At 36.3% G+C, this 24,025-nt stretch overlaps 1 protein-coding gene across 5 annotated transcripts in view; it reads left to right on the top strand.

The window, feature by feature from the left end:
• Window positions 1-24,025, top strand: part of RBFOX1 (RNA binding fox-1 homolog 1) — a 259,878-nt gene that overhangs the window by 32,777 nt on the left and 203,076 nt on the right. The gene's annotated exons all lie outside the window — the stretch shown is intronic.

The following is a 24,025-nucleotide window of genomic DNA, read 5'->3' as shown; positions in this document are numbered from 1 at the left end:
AAAAGGTAGCCTGTTATAAAATGGCAAAAAGTCTGAAGAAACTCCGGAGTATTCATTAAAAAATAATTTATCTATAATTACTGCTGGTCATGATAATAGAGAAGTATTTAGAAAGGAAATTAGCCAAACCAAGCAAATGGCTCTCCAGRCATAACTTATGGAAATAATGGATATGAACAGACATTTGAAAGACTGTTTTTAAGCTGTGTAAGTGTAGTTTCTATTATACTGCAATCACAGGAGCTTACTAAAATGATTGATATTTATTGTTAAATATRTATTTCTTGTTACTTGTATAGTGAATATTTGAAATAGTGGGAAGAAAAGCTGACACTATAGAAAAAATAATCAGCAACTAATCTTYTTACGCTTTTGGAACTGGTGAATATTTTGAGTAAACAGGCCATATAGCCCAATTTCCAATAGAGACTATTGGTGTAATGTTTTCATGTTTGATGTCATGTTTCCTRTATCCTAGAAGCTTGCAAATAAATGGTTACCATTAAAATAAACAGTATAATTGTTCAAACATGTCAAAGCTAGCATTATGAATTGCAATTGGAATGTGCATACCAAATTCAAACTGAAGCATGCAACTAGTTCAAAGTCTGAGGATATAAACAAGACAAGACTTAAACAGATGTAAAGTCTTCCATTAATGATGCAGTGGGATAACAATTTTTTTTCTCCAACTCTCTCTGTTGGTCAAATGAACAAACTGACTCTCSCTGCAAATCTTTGCAGTTAGGAATTGCAACTTATGAAACTAACTTTTCATATTTTGTAAGTTAATAGATAGATAATAAAAATGTGAATGGTTTATCAGTCAAGTAATTCGTGACAGATGCCTAACATACTAACCTGAAGCTGCGGGCATTTTCCACCCTGAACAGTCACTGCTAGCTCTGTTAATTAAGGAAACCATGGCACGCATAAGCTGCCATGAGAGAATCGTTACATGGAGGAAGAAAAAGCTTAAACTGTGATTCATGATACAGTGAARCTGCCTGTATTAAGATAGCAACCTTAAATAATAAGAGTTTACTAATTTATAACGATATCATTGCTATTATTAACAAGCAGAGGAGGTTTGAGCTAGGAACTCAGTGTTCCATTTTGTGTGACAGCCAGTCCTCACTGCAASATCTAGCTTCCAACCCTGACTTGATAGATTTCCCTTTGAAGATATTATAAATGCAGATGAGGTAACTAGATCTTTTATAGTCTAATGAAAWAATAATGAAAATAATTTCCATTCTGCAGCTTATTTTTTTGTAGCTAGAGCCYGGTTATATAAAAGAATCACTGTAGATGTTATAAAAAACAGGCTGAGGTTATATTTGCCACGACTTTATCATAAATAAACTTTATTACCTGTACCAATAATTTTTAGGGGCTTTATGGCATCCCATGAGAAATATGATTCCATTTTCACTTATTTTATGTTACAGAGAGAGGAGTTTCCAAACTAGCCTATAACTAGCCTGAACAGCTGAACCTACAATTTAAACTATTAATGAGCCAGTAAGCCCGTGTACTTCACAGGCCGTTATTTGGGAGCTGGTAGAAAAAAATAACAACAGTAGTAAATCCGTTCCATAAATCAACATTACTTTCGTCTACCGTTAGGAAGAATGTAGTTCCTTTTTCTTTTGCTCCTGCCTCCAGAAGTCAGCAAGAAAATCCTTTTCCTTATTCCTCTTTGCTTGCTTTTTGGAAAGTGTCACTGTAGATTCTTTTATATTTTTTGTTTTGGTCCACACTCAGCTTCTGCAGTAATCACTAATTTGCACTAATCATGGATGAAATCTTTGATAATAAGTCTGGCATAAAGAAGTGAAAGTATACATATGAAATTCGTGAATGACACAAATATAGAAGCCTAACCGGTATAGAGAAGGAAGACTGGACTCCGAAAATCCTACAGTAGTAGGAATAGCGTGAAGTTTGGTAGTGCAACTTGTGAGATCCAGGGTTTAATAACGAAACCTTCTGTCACAAGTGGGATCTCATCAATTAGAAGTAACATGGATGAAGCATCTTTATCTGCTGTTTGACAGAAGGGTAACTGAATGCCTGTGATATGGCTATCTAAAAATAAGCATAATTTGTCTAGAATATTGTGTACAAATTTAGCCATCCATGATTATGCAAGATGGGCACAAAATGAAATAGATGCAGAGAAGAGCTAGTAGGATCAGGGGACTGAAGATCTGATCATATAAGAGAAGACTAAAAGAGCTTGGCATGTTTAATGAAGCAGAACCAAGGCTGAAAAGAGGACATGATTGCTCTCCATAAATACATTGAGGTAAACAACAGAGATGTGGACAGCATTTCATTGTGAAAAGGCAACATCAACCAAAAAAAAAAAAAAAAAAAATACAGGTTTACGCTGTCCATAATAATTTAAGAATAGATACTAAAAGACCTTTCCATAGTTAGAGCAGTGAGGTTCTGGAATGGGATTTCAATCTGAGCATGGACAAGGGGAGGTCAAGCAGTTGCCAAATTTTAAGACAGAGTTTCTGTCTTAAGAAAATTAGGTGGTATGGTTTCCTAGCAGGTGACTGGACTCAGTGACTCAGGAGTTCTCTTGCAGCTCTGTTTTCTTTCCAAGAACAGTCAAAGTCAGACGCTGTGGTATTTTCAGCTGCCAAAATCCCTGCAGTTGATAGGATTAACCTGCTAAATTTGTCTCTGAATAATAAGAAATCTCTATTTTCTCTGCCATATGCAGTAATTCACACTTGTTACTATTTTTAGCRGTAGCACTACTTTTCCTAACTCTTATCCTGTATACATGGAAACCAAGGAAAATTCTTACCTTGAAATACAGTCAGTGTTTTGACAAACAGTTGCTGCCACAAAGAGTCTCTTCAGCTTCGTGGCGTCTTCAGGGGCACACCTCCTGTTCTGTGATGCTCGTTCTAAGTTCAGAGGTTCTGTATAAATTTAAATAGTCCATCTTACTGTTTGATAAAAGTATTATGTTTTATATCAGTATAAAAGAATAAGAAATGTAGACTGTGTCAATTTGCCTTGTTTCAGGGGAAGTCTGTTTGGAAATGCAGCTCATACAATGTGTGATGAGGTGGAAAAAAAATAACAGAAGTGACCACAGTCATTGAATGCAAYCCACATGTTTACCTTTTTTTTCCATTTTCTTAAGCATTTAGGGACAATTGAACTGACACAGTGKGCAGCAAATGGATAGTTTCCGCATCTTTCAGTGCATTCCATCAAATTCATGTACTTCTAAAARCGCTAATAAGCGCTGAGAATGAAAAATGATATATTTTGAAAGTACACAAAATGTCAAATGTAATAATACACTGTGGCTGAAGACAGTTCTAATGCTTGCAGAATGAGCTACTTAATTTATTAATTTCTTCTTTGTAAAATCTTGTCATTCACTTTGCAAAAGGAATACATATTTTGTGCACACTTTACTTTCAGTATTAAAATTTTAGTGAAGGGGTACCTCMGTGCCCCGTTCTTCAGTGATACTAAATTTGGTATAGCCATGTGTTTACACTTTCAATGCATGTACCAGAACTGTTCATTTTTATTTAATTTAATAAATAATTTTTATTTAATTTATTTAATTCTATTTTTAAAAGATAATGACAGCACAGTAGCTACATTAAAAATTCAGCAACTGAGGGCCATAATGAAATTCTTATGATTCTGCCTATGTAAACACTGTCATTAGTGAGGTGAGGAATAAATTATGGGGAAATCCACCTTCAGTGCACATGGTCTTCAGTGCGCTGTGGGACCACATCTGATAATACTCGTTCCTACTAGTCTTTTCATGCCTTTAAATAAGGTTCCATGTGAGTAAGAACTTAGGTACTTAGCCTTGTATAAATATGTATCCATATTCTTGTGAATGTAATTTCTAGTGTGCCTTAAGTTTTCCTGGATGCCAGGTCCTCTCCTAATTTTGTTTTATGCCTTGCTGCCAATATAACTGCTGCTCCTACTGCCTAGCTTACACCTTTTGAAGTATTCTCCTTATATTTGTAACTAGACTCACCACTAAACTGAAAGAAATTTGTCCTTTCCTTTTCAGGGTAAGTAGAAGTATCTTTATTCCCTCGGTTTTACCAGATTGGAACCTTTTCTGCACTCTTAAATAATTGTTATTTTACCTGCATTGCCTTGTTGACTTACTTATGTTAAGTAATCAGCTAAATAAGCATTTAAAACAGTCACTCCAGTTACCTAGTTAGTGTACTGCCAACATATACCATGCAATTTATAAGAACTGAAAGTATTCTCTCCATTTTTATCACTATTATATGTAGATATGTGCTTATTTTAGAAGTGAGGCAAGGAGTGCTTGCATGTGTTGAGATAAATGTAGGCATACAAACAAAAGGTTGAAGTACTGGCAGGAAAATTTCTAGGAATTAATACTTGCTGTTTTTCTGGCCTTTCTTTTTCAATTTAGAAAATGCCAGTAGTTTGGGTGACTGTGTGGGATCAGCTCATTTCAATCACTATAAAATCTTAATTAATTTTAAAAGCAAAATTAATTCAAAAAACCCAACAACTTTGRATGGATGGTAGTACAAACTGCAGGACTGTGAAAGGACAGTTAAATGCCAGAGAAAAGAGTATGGGAGAGTTAGTGTAGACCAAACAAGCAATTTGGTCTGTGTTGGTGGTTATCCTTCCTGGATGTTGTGCTGCTAGAACACATCACCTTGGGCAGTAGMTAATATTGAAGTCTCAAATGTTGTGTTCATTTGACATGTGACAATTTCCTGCAGCTAATGCGTACGACTGCATTCTTTTTGGAGGAAATGTTCTGTTTAGCCCGTTCTTTCGTCCCTTTTGAACTGTTGCGTGAAAGTGTTCTTTTTGTAGAACGTATTTGAATCTCAGAGGTGGTCATATTCCAGTGATAAGCGGAATGACCCAYGTTTCTGTATTATACRAGCATTTTATTTAACTGATACTTCRTGGTTCCTGGATAAATTTGTACRAAATTCTTGTTATTTCATTCCTGACCATAACCTTTTGATTAGCCTTACTTTCTCTTGGACAGTCACGCAGAATTGCCATGTGGCGTGSCAGCCATGTAAGCAAATGAGATTTTCATTCTTCAGCTTAGTTAAAATATAAACTCAAGTTTAGATAGATGTCTTTTTGAGTAGTTCACTGGGTAATATTATCCTCTATTTTATCAAAACTCTTTGAGATACATCTCCCTCAGTAATRGTGGCTGCTCAGCCTGTTTAGTCTTTTTATCACTGACACAGGACACACACAAGTAGAATGAAGTAACCTCCCACAGCAGAGAAACAAGGTGACCTTTTAGCTATATAAAGTAGGGTCAGATTCCTGGACTCTCAGAGGAGTACAAAAAAAGCGATGATGGTGTATCAGCTTTTCATAGGTGGGAAAGAGCCTACCATGTAGCTGCAGATAAAATGCTCAGAGAAATACGTTTTGCACAAAGATTTAGTGTGATACCTTAGAACATGATGATAACTGTTCGGTGCCATCATAGTATGCTGTAACGTGGCATGTTGTTACTTAATTTTTAAACTGATTAATGACTTTTAAATGTACTTCAAAACTAAAGCTGTGAGGATTAGAAAGAACCTTTAAAAACACAAAGTAAGAAATAMACAATTTAGAAGTTTTACGTTCACTTCAAATCTGTTGCAGCTTCATTGAGACATAACGGAGTGAAAGTTGTGAAGGAAGATTTGTAGAGTAGAGTTGCAAAATGACACTGCCTTGTTCTGCCTTTTTAATTCAACACTGCTATGTAAGGTGAAATCAGATGTGTATGTTGTGAGCGTTCCGTTGTCCGTCTCTCTGAAGTGAAAAATCCCTATTGGATAGATAAATTATCCTTTCCTTGGAAATAGGCATTAATTAAAAAAAAGGAGGGGGGGGCAGAGGGATGTAGAACTTAGCAATCAACGGTCATAAGAAATCAGTGACCAAAGCCACAATGCTGTACTCACGGAATATTTGTTYTTCTGTGTGGTGGTTAATACCAGTGCCGCATTTTCCCTAACTGATTCACTGCCACCGAGGCAAATCTTCCAGTATTTACACAGCTTCAACATACATGCACAATATGCTTGCAGTTTCTTCCATTATTGAGCTGAATTAAGTCAGCAGTATAGATGGCTGGTTACGTAGAAAATAAGTCTTCGTCTCTAGTACACATGTATTTGGAATTAACGTGAGATTGTCGTATAATGTCTTTTTACTAAATTCTGCAGGATTATTTTGATTTTAGTCTATTTTCTGATAATATTATGATTAACGTATCTTTCATCAAAGTGCCACCTGAAAACTACAATCTCATTTTTTCCTAATAAAGCTGATGATATTGAATTAAAAAAATACATTAGCTATGAATCATTGTGCTCTCATAAGTTGTAGTGCTCRTTAAAGGACTCAAATATAGAGAACTCAGGATTGACACTACTGTTTTAATTGCTAATTCTTTWAAAATTAGTGTAAAATAAATCTACAACTTAAGAAAAACTAATGTTAGGGCAGTATTGTATACAGAGAAAGTATCATGTGGGCAAATGCTATGCTGCTTTGCCCAAAGTATTCAGGTGGCCATCTTCTGTAACGACATGAAAAAATGATACTGGAAAAGAAGGTCATTCATGCATCAAGCAAAATTCAGTCTTTGTCCTTTGCCACAGAGACTGCTAACTACAGATGAACTACTCTAGGTAAGACTGATGTGACTGGCTTCACGTTTATGATACGTAGGTAAAATTCTAGATGACRTGTAGGTTTTCATTCCTGGAGATATAAATAATTAGATAATGACATATATACAAAGCTATTTTGGGGAARAACAGTCTTTAAAATATGGTATTAATATAACCTAGCTATTAGTTTAACCTATTCTGTTAAACTAATACTTTTCTGTATAAATTTTCACATGTATGCGTACTTGTTGGAACATTACAAAGAGCTGCAGCTACAAAATGAAGCCATTTATTGATCAGAACTGTTTTTTTTCTTCCTTGAGTCAGTGCCCTCTCTCTGAAGTAAAAGTGCTGACTGCAGCACACTGCTGATGCGGATTTTTTTGACAGCAAAGACCTGACTCTTTCCTAATCCATGTAGCTGCATTGTACAAATTACAAAGCTTGTGTGACAGACCTATTCTGTATTCCAAGAACTGCAACATACCTGTCATCAGATAGAAACAAGAATGCACAAGTCATCACTTTACTTCGGAAGCTGAACAGATGATTGAAATTATTTCTTACTACTAATTCCCCTTTTAGTAGAGATAAGCTGCTTTGTTCAGCTGTAAATGAAACATTAGGGTATTAGCTGTCAAGCCAGAAGTATTGGGGAAGCTAAGATTTTTATCAGCAGTAGTAACATTTTGGGCAATAAATTGTTTTGTTTGGTAGAATACTAATCTCTAGAGGTACAAAGAAGCAAAGCTCATTAAGGTAAATGCTTAAAGCACACACACAAAAAGCAAAGACAAAGGCTTATTACCTCTGTTATGGGGATAGATGGAACATTTGCACTTTTTCATCTCTTTGTACCACTGAAGAATTATGTGTTACTGTTATCAAATAGATGCATTTGTAGACTTGCAGAATGCTTTCTGAATATATCCAAGGGACAAATGCATATCTGAAATATCAATAGAGAGCCATAGTAAGTGATGGGTTCTTGGAAATTGTTTTGTTTCCCTCTGGGTAGAATTAGGTATCTGCACATTGTCCTGTACTTAGCATTCATCAGATTAATAGACTAGCCCTATTAAATGAATGTTTGAAATAGAGAAGAATAGATGTCTGTATTATACTAAATATATTTACCAGTATATATACCTAAATTAAATTCATCAGGGTTTGTAGCATAGAACAATAACATKATGGAAGGAAAGGAACTGTGTTGTTGTTAAAGACTGCTGTTAAAGAAAAGAATGTATTTGGGAAGAGATGAGAGAACTACCATTTTATATACCAAGGATGGACATAAACTCACTATCAGAAACAATGAAATGAGAGGAAAGTAAATTAAGTAGAAGGAATGTGTGTGTGTGAAATGAAAAGCCGGAGTACTGCCTACAAGTAGTTCTGCCAAAATTTTATTTCCTGTAATCAGATGGAGTCAGTTACCGATCATTACTTGTTTGAAGCAGCATTTGGAAAGCTGTAAGATAGAAATAATTTTAAAACATGATGTAGAATGGCACAAACGTCTTTAACCTTTTCTCTGTGCTGTACTGATGAGGATTTTGAAACTCAGACCGCTTTGCTCAGTCTCTCCTGTTATTTACAAAAGATACCAAACGATGCTTTGGTAAATAATCATCTATTTTATGCATTTACACTGGATTCTTTTTAAASTGTGGGTTATTAAAGGCTTTCAGTAGATAGGGAACAACAAGCACTGTTAGAGGTAAAATCCTGTATAGATAACAAAACGCAAAGTGCTGAAGTCTTGCTAGCTGTATTTTAACAGAGACAAAAAGGTTGTTTAAATCCTGCTGTCAGTCACTGCATCATTGCTCAGTGATAGAGAAATCATTTCTGTTTGTCAGCTTTGTTAACCTCATTTGTGAAACAGAGATTATAATTTTGGCCCRTCTGTATAATATGTTCAAGCTTATGGGAATAAATGTGATAATAGAAGAATCAGCTTTGTTTATTATCGATTGATAGTAAGTTAATGAGGTTGTCATTTCTTCATTTGGGGCAATTATATTTGTATCAAGATGAAAATAGTAGGATTCAATCGTGGATTTTTTTCACTGATGCTTTGTTTTACCAGCCTTCATTTATCTTGTTAACTATAAAGTACTTCAGTTTTTTCTATGAATGCCTTCCGTGCAGTAAAGAATCTAAGCTTCAGCATTAGTCTTGATGGCATGGCYAAACTGTTAGCTTATACTGATTTTTTTAGTGTCAGAAGGAGATTAAATCACTGCATGAAGGCAGCTCCACCTTGGGTAGGTGTGTGTGAGTTTTACCAAACTCTTGCCTTCTGGTGCAACTCTGTTGAGGGGAAACTGATCTCTCTTTGAGATCTGTCTAGGAGATCTGATATGAACAGTAGAAGGATTTTTTTTTTTTAATGTGTTTTAGTAGCCAAGAGGAGTTGAAGTGAATCTACTGTATACTGATGTGCTACTTGTTCTCTCCTAGGTTTACTGTAGTGACCTACAACAGCGGGACCCTTGAGGCTGTTCCAAATCCTTCRTAGAATCAAATCCGGAATAGCTTTAATTTTACAGTTACTGAAGSGTTAGTTCCTCATCTGAAAACAGGGTCAAGTCAGAATTCTTGTGCAGTTGTTGAAGTTGTGTAGCAACATGAGAAGTCCAAAAGTAAATCATCAGAGACCAAAGTCRCAGGACTCTGGGCTTTTGCTTTGAACTTCACTGTTTCTTCATCTTTGGAGAAATTTCTTAGGCCTGTGTTCTTGGCTGTCTCAGCTGTCTCTCTGTCTTCTTGAGAACTGGAAAATGGAAATACTGAGTCTGTGTGAAATCCATAGATTAAGAGGATTCTTCCCTTGATTTTCTGCTATTAAACATGATTTCTAGAGTAATAGAATGCTTCTTTGAATGTGTTTTAAAGAGAATAGCAGAAATAGGCTATGTCTCAATTTAGCCTGTGTGTTCTTGACATCGTGGTCGTTTCTAGCGTGCTTATAGCTCCACAACAGTGCAGGAATACTTGGATGAAGGTAGAATTGTATTGGAAGCAGACACCAGTTGCGTATGAAATAGTTACACCTTTCAACTAGGACTGTGAACGTTATCCTGATTCTGAAACTTACGGTGAAAAGGATCTACTCTAATTTTTAACTATTATTTGAAAGTATTTTTAATAGTACTTTTGTCGTCTTTTTGTCTTCAAAGCACAAGTTCAGTTTTAAATACAAACTTCTCTTAGAATAATGACAGACAATTACTAGTATAGAAGCATTCAGAGTCCTGAGTTGTTTCATATTAATAGTACAGATGCCTAAAGGTGACTTGTTTTCATCTACATCTAGTAAAGTTTGGGTATGAATTGCCAGGAAATTAAGTATCTTTTCTGTTTTTTYCCTTTGGAACTGATAGAACAGCTGGATTGAGCTCTAAGAAAACAGATTGCATTTGTTACTGAAGTGGAGGATACTTACAGTTTTCTGAAGATATAAATTTCCAGAATCCGTAAAGTTTGCCAATGCAGTTTTAGAGCATGGTTTGATATAGGAAGTCTAGCTTTTCGGACTTCTAGTATTACATCCAAAATGCTATGCACAGAGTACAAACTGCTGATCTGATATGAACTTTGAGAGGTTCAGTTCATACTGACAGGTTTAACTCAAATTAAGCRTTATCTGTCTGGGTCACTCTAACTTTATGCAAGATCAGGTTGAGCTTAGTTGGTTGGAGCACGGTGCTGCTAATGCCAAGGWCGTGGGTTCAGTCCCCGTATGGGCCACGCTGAGGGTTGGACTAGATGATCTCCAGAGGTCCCTTCCAACCTTATGTTTCTATGATCAGATATTTTCTGTCTTCTCTCAGCTTTCATAAAGCCAGCAGAAAAACAAACTCTGAACCATGTGTGCGAGATCTAATTTGGTAAGATTTGTACTGCCGGTAACCCAACAAGGCACTATTGGCACCAGTGGTCATAGAATCACGGCACCCTAAGAGAGAGTCAAGAAACRTCTGAGAATGCAGTCTTGTGCCTRCCACAAGCTAGCACTGCTGCTGAARGGCAATCCTGCCTCAGTCAATGCAGTACCCCTTTCTTAGGCTGGCAGAAATGTTTGTGTAGTAGTTGTACAGAGACTTTCCTGAAATATAGTTGCCCTGGCGGAACATTGTCCAGCAAAATAGAGCATAAAAAGCCAGTAATATTAGAGTACATTTCACTTGCATGATGTGATGCACAGAGAACATGAAAAATAACACCTTGTTTCCTCTTAAGTCAAGCTTTAAAACATGTGCTTAAAGATAAGTACATGTTTTGGAGCTTTGTGAACAGAGACTTAGAAACTTTAGATACCAAATATATCTTTATATGCATCTTCACTGAGAAATAAATATACTAAATTTGTGATTACTGAAACTTTACTAATTTCTTGAAATTCCCCCATTGATCAGAATTAGTCAATTAAAAATCATACGGGTATGGTGCAGAGTTTGGCACTTTAGCGTTTTGGAAATGATTGCAGTATAAGGCTAGAATATTCTGGTTAGTGAATACTTTAGTGCTGTTGTCTTGCTTGAGCAGTAAGAACAGAAGAGATAAAAGAAAGTGAAATTATATGCTAAGCCTGTCAGAGAGCTCTTTGAAGTGCTTGAAACTTTCGGAGTGCCTATATAAGATACTCAATGAATACCTTAAATTGTCTTTCATGTAATTGCTTACTGTGATGTTTACTGATAAAGTGTCAGGTAGGTGTTTGACACGTATCTCCTCTCTCTCTCTCTCTTTTTTTTTTTTTCATTTGTATACTATTTCCTTTTAACATCAAAACTTGCCGTGATTGCTTGGTTTTGCATCTCAAAGCAACAGTGGGAATTGAGGGAAACAGTAACAGTACTCTGGTTGCTCCTTGGGCCAGGTACTGCAGATTGCTCTTGGATTTGACAGCTTTCGTAGTCTGCAGCCAATGGCATACTTTCAGTGTATGTATTCCTTCAAAGGAAATTTTCCAAGTCCGGTATAGTTGTCTGTATTCCTTATTCAGTTATGTCCTTTGTGTAATTTTTGTTTCAGTCCTAACCCAATCATCTTTCCAATGTCAGTGTAGCTTCTTCACTTGCACTGTGGTTTAGAGAGTTAACTTTGTTAGCTGGAAAGGGGAATAATAGAGGGGCAGTACAGAAAAAACTGTAATGTTGTTCTGTTCATCTGGCTTCTGGATAAATCATTGAATTACTGTGTTGAAGATGCCTGAAATTTTACACTCTTTGCTGTCAGGAAAACTAGGAGAATCCATCAACACTGCGCAGCGGATGGGCCACATTCCTCAAATAATCCAGTCAATTAAAAATTGATTTTTGTTCTAGGCAGCATGGTGGTAATGTAGTGGGGAGACAGTGTGTGCATTACCAACAGAGTTCGCATCAGTTAAGTGATATTTAGGTGATCTTCTGTCATGGGAGAAAGCAGTGCAGTTGATGATCTTTGCTGCTGAAGAAGCTAAATTGAAGTGTCAGATCCCAGAATTGCATTTTATTTCTAATATTGTTGGCCTGCCAGCCTGCAAGAAGCTATGTGAAGTCTGTGAATACAAAGGGACAAAAGTGCTAAATCTAGCAGAAACTGAACGGTTGGGGGAAGATTAAACTATAACATGGCTTTTAGAGCCTTCAAGTAAACGCATTTAAAGAAATTGGAACCTGAACTGCAGTTGCTGGACCCTTTGTCTCCTGCCTGTCTCTCTTTTCTCTGGCTTGTGCAAATCTAAAATAAATGAAGATCTGTGTGCTCTAAATTGTGCCAAACCTGTTATTAAAAGAAAAAAAGATTATGATGCTACTGAAAAGTTAGAAAGAACTTCCTTTAAAACAGTTGAATCAAGAGCAAAAAAAAGGCCTGAAACTGTTCAATTAAAAGCTTATTTACCTCAGATTTGCAAGATCCTAATTTATGGAATGTGAAGAATGAGATTTCATTTTCTGATATTGGAAACACATGGAAATGTGCAGTCATGTGGATTGTACTGTATCTTGAATATGCATTGTGAGCCAGTGCGGTGCTTTTTCTTTATTTATTTTTGAGACACACACACACACACACACACACACACACACACGCAGAGTAATGTTGCCTGTTCGTGCGTCTGCAATTTTTTGATGGGCGTCCGAGTTCCTTCGTTTCCTGTCAGAAGCAGTTGCAGAATGGCCGTGTGCACTGTTAAACAGCTCCCACGCGCCACCTGAAAGGTGGCCGAATTTAAGTGTGGGCASTGATACGTATATCCTCTTTCAGACCTCTGAGGGGGTTAGTGAGGTTCAGTTAGTTGATGCCTCTGACGTGCTTTATATTGCTTATATGAAAAGCACTAGGGAAAACTGCAAGTGGTCCTGTTATTTAAAGTTTAGATCCTGGTTTGAAACGGGTAGTGTTGTATCTATGCTTGTCCAGAAAACGCTGCATCGCAGTGGATCTTAGAGTAACCTAGTGGTATACGTCTCGCATCCTGGATTGCATGTCAGCATACGGTACAAATTGTTTGTAAAATGAATATATCAAAGATTGACTGGAATGATGAGCAATAGCCTGCACAGTAATTCAGAATCTGTAGTCTTAAAGTAATCTCATGCTGGTTTTGAACACTGCTTGACAAAAACACTTGACATCTCAAAGCTAAATTAAAGAGGAGATGATGCATTTATAAACTTGAGAACAATAAGCTACTTTAGTTAAAGATGAATAGGATACAAAAAGTATGACTCTTGGCCAACAGTACAATTATTTCTTAATGCTGAGTTTTGTTTTAACATGGATTTTAGTGAGTTAAACATTTTCAGTTAAAGATGACCTCACCTGTGAGAATAGTTTTACTTCATTAATTTACTCCTAGACTCCATAAAGAGAAACATAAATCACAAATGCTTTTTAAAGGTTATTATTGGAGTAAAATGCTGCTGGGTTTTAGTGCTTTGGGAGTGAAAGAAAAATGATATTTCTGGGCTTCAAAACTCTTCAGCATGATTTGAATACAAGTGGCTTACTGTGATAAGTATGTTAGGCTCCCTTCTGTTAATTACAGTATTTCAAATGAGACTAATTTGACAGCCACAGGCGCATAATATGCTAAATACTTCCTGTAGTATTACTTTGAGAAGTCCCTTCCCCCCCACCCTCATGTGAATACTTCCTGATAGGACATTATAATTTAGAGGCTCTGCACCAAAAGCAGATAATATCTAATTACCTACTAGTTCTCTGTTTGGTTTGAATGATAGTGCTCTGCTAATGACTAAATGGAAAAGGTTTTACTAGTCATTGACARAGAGGCAAGTACGAGATGTGGACCSTTGCTTTCTCTAAAGTTTCTTTAAAAACACATTTGCTATTTCCTTGGATTATTATTTTTTGTGTGTATGTGCAGATGTCAGTTTGCTTGCTGTGAGTTTATATACAGGATATATGATTTTTTTTCAGTTTGTATTTTGATATAGATTACATGATTTTATTTACTGTTTTGCTTTTTCACTGGAACAGCACAAAACAAGCTGACTACTAATCTTAAGGCTAGAGCTAGATCTTATAATTATTTTAATATGATGATATTTGAAATTACAAAAATACCCTTTGATGTTTTGTGAAGTGTAAGAAATTCTCTGTTTTGTGTTAACTTGATGTTCTTGCTTATGTYTGAAGCATAAAATTAGGAACAAATAGTTTAACAAATGATTTCTTTAGAAGAGGCCCTACAAAAAGTATTAGAGTTGCTGTAACTCTTCTTTTATGGTATTATTGTAGTTTTATCCAAATTCCACCAGGTGCTGCCAAAGAACATACAGCCAAAGCAAAGTTTACAGTTTAAGTGGAGGTTGTTTGTAACATGTGTGCATGCTATCATGAACAGAGCTATTAAATCTTTTTCTCAGAAGCATGAGCATCTTCCCCCACACATTTACGAGCACATCACTTTCCTTGGAAACAATGCACGGGGAATCAAACCATTTGCTACAGAGTGACATTCTTTATAGGCATCATGTTCTTAAAAATGCACTTTCTTTTGTGACACAAATCCACTCACTGTACATGAATAACACACTGTTTTAACAGGCAGTTATAGACTTGTTGTTCTACTGTACTGTCTTAATGCTGGGGGGAGGGCAGGTAATTTTCCTAGTGATACATTCAGACTACTCAAGTTTAGCTTGTATGTTCTTTTTCATTCCGAGAGCCCAAGTTGCTGTACACTCTTTACTTCTAACTTCCATAAAGATGCTTTTTTTCCCCTTTGTTTGCTTTTTGTGTTKCTGAGTCAGGAGCTGTGTATAGCACAAGTCAGCTCTGTTTGAGGTTTTTTTCTCATTCTGGGAAGAAAATGTGCTTCCAAAAGCCAAGGTCTGCTTGAGGTAATAAGAGCCCCAAACTTGTGACTGATCGCAAAAGTGCAGTGCAAAATGCTCAGGCAAACAGCACTAGTAGCAGCAGGAATCAATTCAGAGACTTGGTGCAGAGCAATTTCTATCCTGCCTCCCTGGTGAGTTCAGCCATTGTGCTTATGACATAAAAAGCAATGTGCGTTTTAATTGCAATACTTATTTTTGAACTGTTGCTCAAGTGCTAGCGTGGTGTAAGTTAAGAGGCTGGATCATGGACCATATGATATTGGTTGCCAGAGAAGGTGTAATCAACATCTGCTARCATTGGTGATGCAAAAAACAGTATTAGCGGCTGCAGTAGGCAAGGAACTTCTAGGGACTTAGAAGCCTTTGTAGCAGGTAATCAGTAATCGCTAGGATGCTAGCATGACAGTCTGTAAATGCTGTGTAGTTTTCTGTTGTGTTTTATTTGAATTTATTGCCGTGCACAAATGATTTATCGAACTTAATGTTTAACAGCAAAAATGAAACAAAAAAAAAATGCTGTGGGGCTAATCTGGCATCATTGGTGTGGATTACAAAGGAGGGTGGAAAAGGGGGAGGAAAAAAAGAAATGTAGCAGTTACTTTAAACAAATATGTTTAGCAATGTGGCTGTAGCTGAGTCTGTACAAAGAATGTTCTCGCTTCTAAGAAATCCTTGGCAGTGACTTCACCTGGCAGTATTTAATTAATTATTTATTGAGTTCTATGTTGGCCTCTCTTGGGATATCATCTTCCTTGTTCTGTCTCCCTGCCTTCACTAAAAACTGACTATTAATTATTTGAATATAGAATATTTTAATTATTGAAAATTTAGATCTCAAAAAATGGTGTTCAGGTACTCTGCTTCTTTTTGTAAGTATGTGTGTTTATGTATAATAGCTTAATAGTACAGTAGTTTTCCTGGGTTCACATTTTATTGCCATCCAAATGTACTTGAGGGAAAGGGAGGAAAAGAAAAAGCGGAAACATAAATTACCCTACCAGCGTGAGATTAGATCAACGGTTAAGCTAGTAAATATAATGCTGTGATCAGGTGCTCGGAGCCAAAATGCTCTCAGTCCTTGTGCTATTCTAATCAAAGGTGCTGAAGATTGAGCAGTTCTCTGATGTGGTCTTATCAGTTTAAGTGTAATGTAAATCCTGTTACAGCAGCTTTGTCCGATCTGCCTGTAGCTTTGTTCTGAACCTTTCAGTAACAGTTCACTGAAGCAGAAAGAGTCCTGTGAATTGATATTATAAGCCTGCATGGTTGTTTTATTCATTGTTGAAGCAGCAGAATATAACAGAAGTATTTATTTTTGGTGGATTGAGGATAGTTTTTTATTCTATCGTTCTGAGCAGTGGAGAGAGGCTCTAAATGCAAAAGAGGAAAAGCTAATACCATAATCATATCCGTACCCATTCTGAGCACAATCCCACTGAAAGATAATGCAAAGTACTGTATGTTTAATTTATTTTACACATTTCGTAGAGATTGCTAAAATTGCAGCGTTGTTGTTTCCTGCTGATGTAGGAAAAAATACCATACGACGCTATTATAATCGGGAAATAGTATTTGTGTGGAATACAAGCTTTTCATAATGCACTTAGTCTTCCCAGACAGCTGCATTTTTCTACCCACCACCTACCTACGTTCTTTGGGAGTTAGAGGAGGCCTAAGAAATTCAAGGTTGTGTTGCATTCTGTTTCTTGCTGTGGGCATTCCTTACTCTGAAGTTCAAGAGCGTGAAATTTCTCTTTAGTCTCACTGCTTTGATATGGTACTTGCCTGACAATCAAGCAAATTAAAGTGTGGAAAAAAATTGATAAAACTGCAATGCCTTAAAATTAAGGCGCTGAAAAACTAAACTGAGTTGATGGTAATAATTTTGTGGCGCCATCTTGACCCTTATTCTTGAAAATCGGCTTTTATGACGTGCATCAACAAGAAATATTACAACTCTAAGAATCTGATTTTGGTACAAAGCAGATATGCACTATTTGAAGTTTTAAAGTCCCATGTAATCTAAAAATCTGAGTTTTAAGGTATAAAGATCTTCTTCAGAGATTTAATTGGAATGCATGAATTACGCAGATAGGGAAGCCCAATTTTATTTGTAGATGATTCTCTAGTGTGAGGATGGGAAGATTTAGAAAATTAGTTCCATGACCATCAAAAGCTGTTTCAAAGGAAATCTCTCTGAGATTGAGAATTCTTTAAGATAGAAATATTTTTCATATGCTGCTCTTTAAATGCATTTCTTGTTCAGTCTTAAAAAAGAAAAATAACCACGAATTTAAGGTAGTGAATAGCTGGTTTGTTTTTGTGTTAAATATTTGAAATATCTAAATTAAGAAAAAAAATGCTAAATTCTTGCTTTCAATTAACGGAAAAAATAAGCTTATCATGTCTGTCTTGAAATTAATAGGTTTGAAAATTGCTTTTGGGCAGAAGAAAGAGTGTGTTAAACTTGCTTCATCTTTCATACTTCTCTTTCAGTTAATTCCATGTAGATTTCAAATAAAAGATGCACATTGCTTTGGTTTTATCTGATGCCACAAGCAACCACAGATATCCAAAGGTCCACGTATGTCTTCATAATAAAAAGGAATTTTCTGTAGCACTGTCCTGCAGTCAGATCGCCACTGGAAGAATCTGGGTGCTGTGTGGAGCACTATTGACCTCCGAACACCACGTAACGCCTTTGCAACTATTAGAGGAACAGCAGGGTTTGTGCCGTGCCAGACCWGCTTCAGAACCTGAGAAACAAAGCGAGGCTAAAAGCTCGAGGAGAATTAAGTTACAGTTAAAGGGAGATGGCTATTTGTGTTTAAACTATGGGACAGATGTGTTCAAAGGGAGTCAGACCGCGGTGTCTTGGAGGAGTCAGAAGTGGGAGCTGCTGAAGTGGTCCTTAGAAATTCCCTTGTAGAAAGCTTGAATGATATTTAATGATACTTTATACTTACGTTTGTTTATTGTAACTGGATGTTTTTGTAATGACCCTGACATAAACACRTGAGTTTTTTCTGATCCTCTGAGTGAGGAAGAAAAAAATCTTTAATAAATTCCACTTTTTTTTCCCTTTCTAAAAKGGAAAGGGTAGCATAATAAAAAGACAGTGTTGGGTCAATCAATTATGTTAAAGCACCATAACTGACAACATGGCATAATATATGTCCCAGATAATCTAATCCCAGAATGTTCTCTACTAGAGTTTTWCAGAGGATTGCAGAGTAGTGCTATTAAGTGGGTTTTAAATCATACGTGTAGCTCCCACCTTAGCGGGAGCTGAGAGTAGATTTGCCAATTGACATTCAGCTGCTCTAAGGTACGAGAGTCTGAGCAGTTGCCCACGAGACGCTGTTGCAGAATGGTAATGGCAGTACTCATATCCATTCGAGTACACAAGAAGCAGCAATAGCATGTGACAGCGCTGGGGTAGCGTGGCAGATAACTGATCGCTTGGCTTTTTACCATACCCCAATTCTCTAAAGTTTCAAGTGGAGAATAAACAGGCTCACTTTATCAGACTTAAGAGACAAAAGCAGTAAAGCAAAATGTATTATCAAATGCCGGGAAAGGTAAACAGAGAAAGCAAGTACAGTGTGTAATGGAGGATTGTATGGCCTCACGACTTATTTATGTGTAGTTTAATGTGTTTCCACATAGCAGCAGAAATCAGAAAATGTTCAGCTGGATATGTAAGTGGGTGTTTCCAAGTCTTAGTACGTAACATAAGAGGGAGCTGCTTGTGGGATGAGGAGTGAGTGGTGGGTTTTTTGTTTGTTTTGTTTGTTTGTTTTAAAAAAAATGGTTGGGTACACTAGTCCGAAAGGAAAAAAAATATATATTTTCAGTGTATTTCACATATTTAAGCAACTTTAGAGTGACAAGAAAAAAGCCTCTGATTTTCCTCATGTAGCCATTCCTCTCTTTACACATCACATAGCTAGCTATATGTGCTTTTGTAGGATGTGCATTCTGTTACTAATCCTTGATAAAAGCCCCAGAGGTTTCAGTGGGTCACTGACCCAGTTGGCAGTGCATATGTAAATTGAGTAACAAGTGAAGTGACCTCTGAATCTGAAAGGGTTGTTAATTATTTCATTCTCAACTTAAATTCCAGCTAAATAAGTCTAACACTTTTAAGTACTACCACATGTAAAGCAGAATAAATGGAAATAATTTAACATAATACTATCTTTTTGTGTGTGTGTCCAAATGTTCTGTGTATTGACCACAAGACACACTCACATCCTAGATTATGAAAACAGTTATTAAACATTCATCCTCCTAATACAGATTTAGCAGTCAGATCTTCTCTCTGCAACCAGCATAAGCAATTTAATTGGCAGGAGGAAAAAGTGAACCCTATTTGTTTGCAAGGTCAGAAATTTTAACTGCCTCAAGTTGATTTTTTTTTTTTAAGCTTTTTCTGGCAAAATGTTTTAGACATTTCTGAAAGGGTGATGGAAAACTAAGGTGCTTATTGAGTTTTGTTTTTCACCTCAATATRTCTCTGAGTTTTGAAGCTTGTAGAATTTCATGCAAGTCTATTTTGTTTCTCTTTTTAAATCTCCAGTCTGAAACAATTCCTCCCGTTTTGTATTCTGTAGAACTGTAATATTTGTCCAAGGATGAGCTGCATTCAGCATTTTGTTAACTGAAATGGGAAGTGACAGACTGACTAAAAGAAAATCTCCGTGCCAAAGAAACCGATATTACTGCTTTCTCATGGCTTACTATATGCCAGGACAGTGAAGGCTTTGAGATTGCAGACAAACTTAAGTTTCATATTGATCCATGTTAAACTAATTTTATCAGAATAGAGACTTCTGTATCATGTTATTCTCTCCTCCAGTATTTGATAGGGATAGTCAAACRCTGAGAATATTGTGGGGAAAAAGGAGGGATTGGAAAAGAGCGACATTAAAAAAAAGTAATATGGATTTGTTAGATATACTTTGTTTGCATTGATTTCCAGTATATATCTTTTGAGGGCAGCAGTCACATAATAAATGATACTCTGCCACATAATTTTATATTTTTACTGCTCTCTCTACTGGTATTTGCAGAAACTAATCTGTACCTCCACACCCAGCAAAGATGGTTTTCTTTAATGTATTTTTAATGTTTTTGGCAAAATACAAGAAAGCCCTAGTTATCATGCAAGAATAGGAAGTTGAAATGTATCTGTGGGGAACTAGAGTTCTGTGAAGAACTAGAGAAGATTTGGCAACATTGGCACAAGAGAGCACAAATTAATATGTTCTCGTCCTGCAAAAGTAAATCTTGATCCGCAGAGAACGCGCCATCTAACAGAAGCAGCCCAGCACCTGCTTTTAGTTYGGGTTTATCAGAGGGCCGTTTGGCAAGTTAGAGTCAGTGGTGATTGTGCTGGGTTGAGGAGTTCCTGTTCTTGCCTGGGTTTGGGGAGTTGGTTTTTTTTTTGTTGTTTTGTTTTTTTTCCTGGCACAAGAATGGGAGGAGATAAGAGAGTCTAAATTATTGGGAAAGTATTGCAGTTTTCAGTATCACTTGGCTGCATCTGGAAGAATTGGGAGCCTTGAAAAAGCAACATGCAGGGTAGTTCGGAGCCCCCCACGCATGGCGAGAAGGAATATTGAAATGCAGATATCCGATTACCTGGGATGCTCTGCAGATCATTCACCATCCTGTTGGTGGAGACAGAAGAACTCTCCCTTTTCTTAATTTTAGCAGGGAGCATGCATTTCTTTTTTTTTTAAAAAAAAAAACAAAAAAAAACAAAAAAACAAACAGTTACTGCCTCAGGGAGATGCAGCTTGGTTAAACCTTCCAAAGTCCAGATTTTTCTTGCTTATCTTTACTTGTGTGAAGGAAGCATAGATGAGTTGAAAATTACATCATATAAACATTTAATACTAAGAAAGGGAAACTGTTAGCTTGCTATCATTTGTGTTCAGTATGGGTGGATGTTGAAAGAGCTACCCGAAATACAAAAAAAWGAGAATGTACTTGCAGCTTTTGTTACCTGTCGGAGTAAAGGGAGACAAAGACTGGGAAGACTGAAGTCCCCCCCTTCCCTCATGTCTTCAGGTTCCTTGATGTCCGTCATGAGATCATATTTTCCAAGCCAAACTGAAGTATAGAGGAAAGAAAGAAAAGGAAATCTTAGGAATTAATCATACGAGAATCCTGAAAATTTCACGGCAATGAATTGAATYCCTATGTGAAAGCAAGGGGTGAGGCCTTAATGTTCAATATTTCTGTAGTCAGGTTAGGACCGCTGCTCAGATCCGTCATGGAGGTGGTCTTGTGTCTTAATTTAGCCAGGTATTTCATATTGAAAATCAGGAACTCATACTAATTTTTTTGTTGTTCTAGTAGGAAGCATGGAAATTCTTCAGTATGATTTCATGGCACTAAACTAAAACTGCACAAGATTAAGATAACAGTCATTTTGTGAATCTTTTACAGTGTATTTCCTGTTTTAATTATAGTGAAGAACAACTGTCCTGTATAGTAATTACATATTAAAGACACCCGTTCGTTTATAATCTAGAATTTGGTAGCACTTAAACAAATCTACTAGCCACAGAGTGCTAGATCAATGTCACCTGAAACACAGAAACACAGAAAATATAGGGGGATGTACCTCAGCTGTGTCAGCTCTGACAGTGTGTGTGTGTACATGCATGCACATCTGTCTGTCTGTGTGTTACTGAACTTACTGTTGCATGTCTGCTGTCCAGTCTAATAAAAATTAGATGAAATCCACCCACTTTATATAAACTGAAAAAAGATTGGCTGTGTAGCAAAGTGATACAAGTCTTAAAGGGACCGATCAGCTCCTTATCACATAGTGTCATCACATCGTTTGCAGAGCGGGTATTAGCTTTATTTTTGTTTGCAGTTTTTGTTTAGTTTTGTTTGCAGCTYAGGATAGGGAAGATGTTATATGCTGCTTTTTCTGTCCCCCCTTTTTTGACTCATGAGATGGTATGCTTTGTCTGGAGTACATTTACTAGTCTCACTGTCACATTTATATTAAAGGCATAACACAATCCTAMTGCACTGTGAATTGCTTTTTATTACCCTCATCTTTACTTGCAAAGGTCATCACCTTGCATGTGAATCAAATTTGGAAAAGATAATAGCTCTAATATTTGCTTTAGAAGTGCAATTTTATCCAGAATTAAAAGGCAGTGCTGTTTGTAAAAAGTTAATACAACATTTTCCTAGGCTTGCTTTTAACTCTTATRTAAAGTTAATTCAGCACCTTTGTGTGGGCAGATTATATTCTTCCTCATCAGAGTTGCGGTTGCTTTTGTTTTGTTTCACATCTGAATAATACATTTGATTACCATGGCAAATGTTGCAGTGTATGCATGCCTGACTGTAGTGCCTAATTAACTGATGATAACAAGGCAGGATTGCCCTCTTCTCTTTCATAAGCAATCATATACATGACAGTTCTTTTATCTTTCTTCAAAATTGACTTGCTCTCCTGACCCTTAAGCAGCTCCTGTTTTGTGTGTTTACCTCTGATGTCTTTGCAAGACTGTTAATTTTCTGTGGCATATCCTATCTGGTTGTAATTAACACATCGAACAGCGAAGAAATAGTTCTGCTCGCAGATGCCTAATGGAGGAATGCTTTCTTCTAGTAATTAYACAGCTTCGTTTTAGTGATTTGCATTGACCTAAAAGGACTCTTTTTAGAGAACATCTAGAGTGGTGTAGTCCTATCTAGGTAGGGTAGAGCAAACAACAACAAAAATAGGTTGCTTTTGCTATAGTTTACCCACACAAATAAAGTAAGCTTGAAAACAATCAGTGGTAAATTTGATTATGGAATGCATATATAGCAGAGTTAGATTGGAGGTAAACAGTGTYGTTGTCTTACGTGTATTTATTCCTGAAATTGAAGATTCCTCTTAATTACAAACTTCAAGAAGCACTTGACCTATTTTAATGAAGTGTTAAAAACACGTGTATGTAAAGCAAATATTTTTCAGCATTGTATCTTTAAAAAAAACTTTTCAAATAAATGAGACTAGGATTTCTATTTATTGTTTTATACTTAGACTGAGATTAAAGCGATAATGAATACAAGTTCAAAGAGAGAAGGGTATAGAAGAGGAAAGGTTGATAGTTACAGCAATAAAAACAGGAGCAAAAAGAACAGCTTTTCTGAAGGAGTCAGGCTGGAATAATAATGATAGAATTGTCTAAATCAATATATCTCTTGTCAGCCTCACGTCTGATGTTTGAATCAGTCAGGCCTTTTCTGCAAGAGCTTTCCTCAGGAATATTGAATTATTTATTATTTGTATCTTTTTTCCTTCCCTTTCTGATGATTTTTTTTTCTTTTTTTTTCCCCCTAACTTAGTAAAATTTGTTTTTTATGCTGCCAGGTTCAATGTTGTCTGCTCTTTGATAAATAGCGGTAATTGGGTGTATAGCAGAAGTCGTGTAAAAATGTATGACTTCAATTACATCTAGAACAATTTTTTCTTTATATTGATCTTCTTTGCTGTATAAGATCTGCTCTTCATAGCCTGCAGTGCTGAGTTTTTAAAGAATTACTCTATGTCCATATGTTGGCATGCACTTTTGAACCCATGCATCTTTTTTWAAAAAAAATGGAATGCTGTCTTGAATCAGTTCTGCCTGAGCAGTAAGTGAAAAATTAGAGTCATTCAGATAGTGAAATATTCATATTGTATTCTAGTCAGATGAGGGATTGCATTACTTTAAAATTACAATGCCTACTTACAGTCCCTGTTTCTCTTGTCTGAGATAATGGAATGAGGGTGCTGGCCAATTAATGAAAATATATTTCATTAACAATTATAATCCAGATAAAATATATGTTTTGAAAGTCACTTTCATGTGTAAAGCTCTGCTCATTTAATTCTGCAGTTGTACATCAGTTTGCCTTGTAAGTATTATTGAGGGTGCTAATGCAAAT

This window comes from Rhea americana, unplaced genomic scaffold (assembly GCF_003343005.1).
Source record: "Rhea americana isolate MKP2758 unplaced genomic scaffold, rheAme1 scaffold_10, whole genome shotgun sequence".
NCBI lineage: Eukaryota > Metazoa > Chordata > Aves > Rheiformes > Rheidae > Rhea > Rhea americana.
The sequence above is the reverse complement of the archived record's forward strand: the minus strand, read 5'-3'. Positions and strand labels throughout refer to the sequence as shown.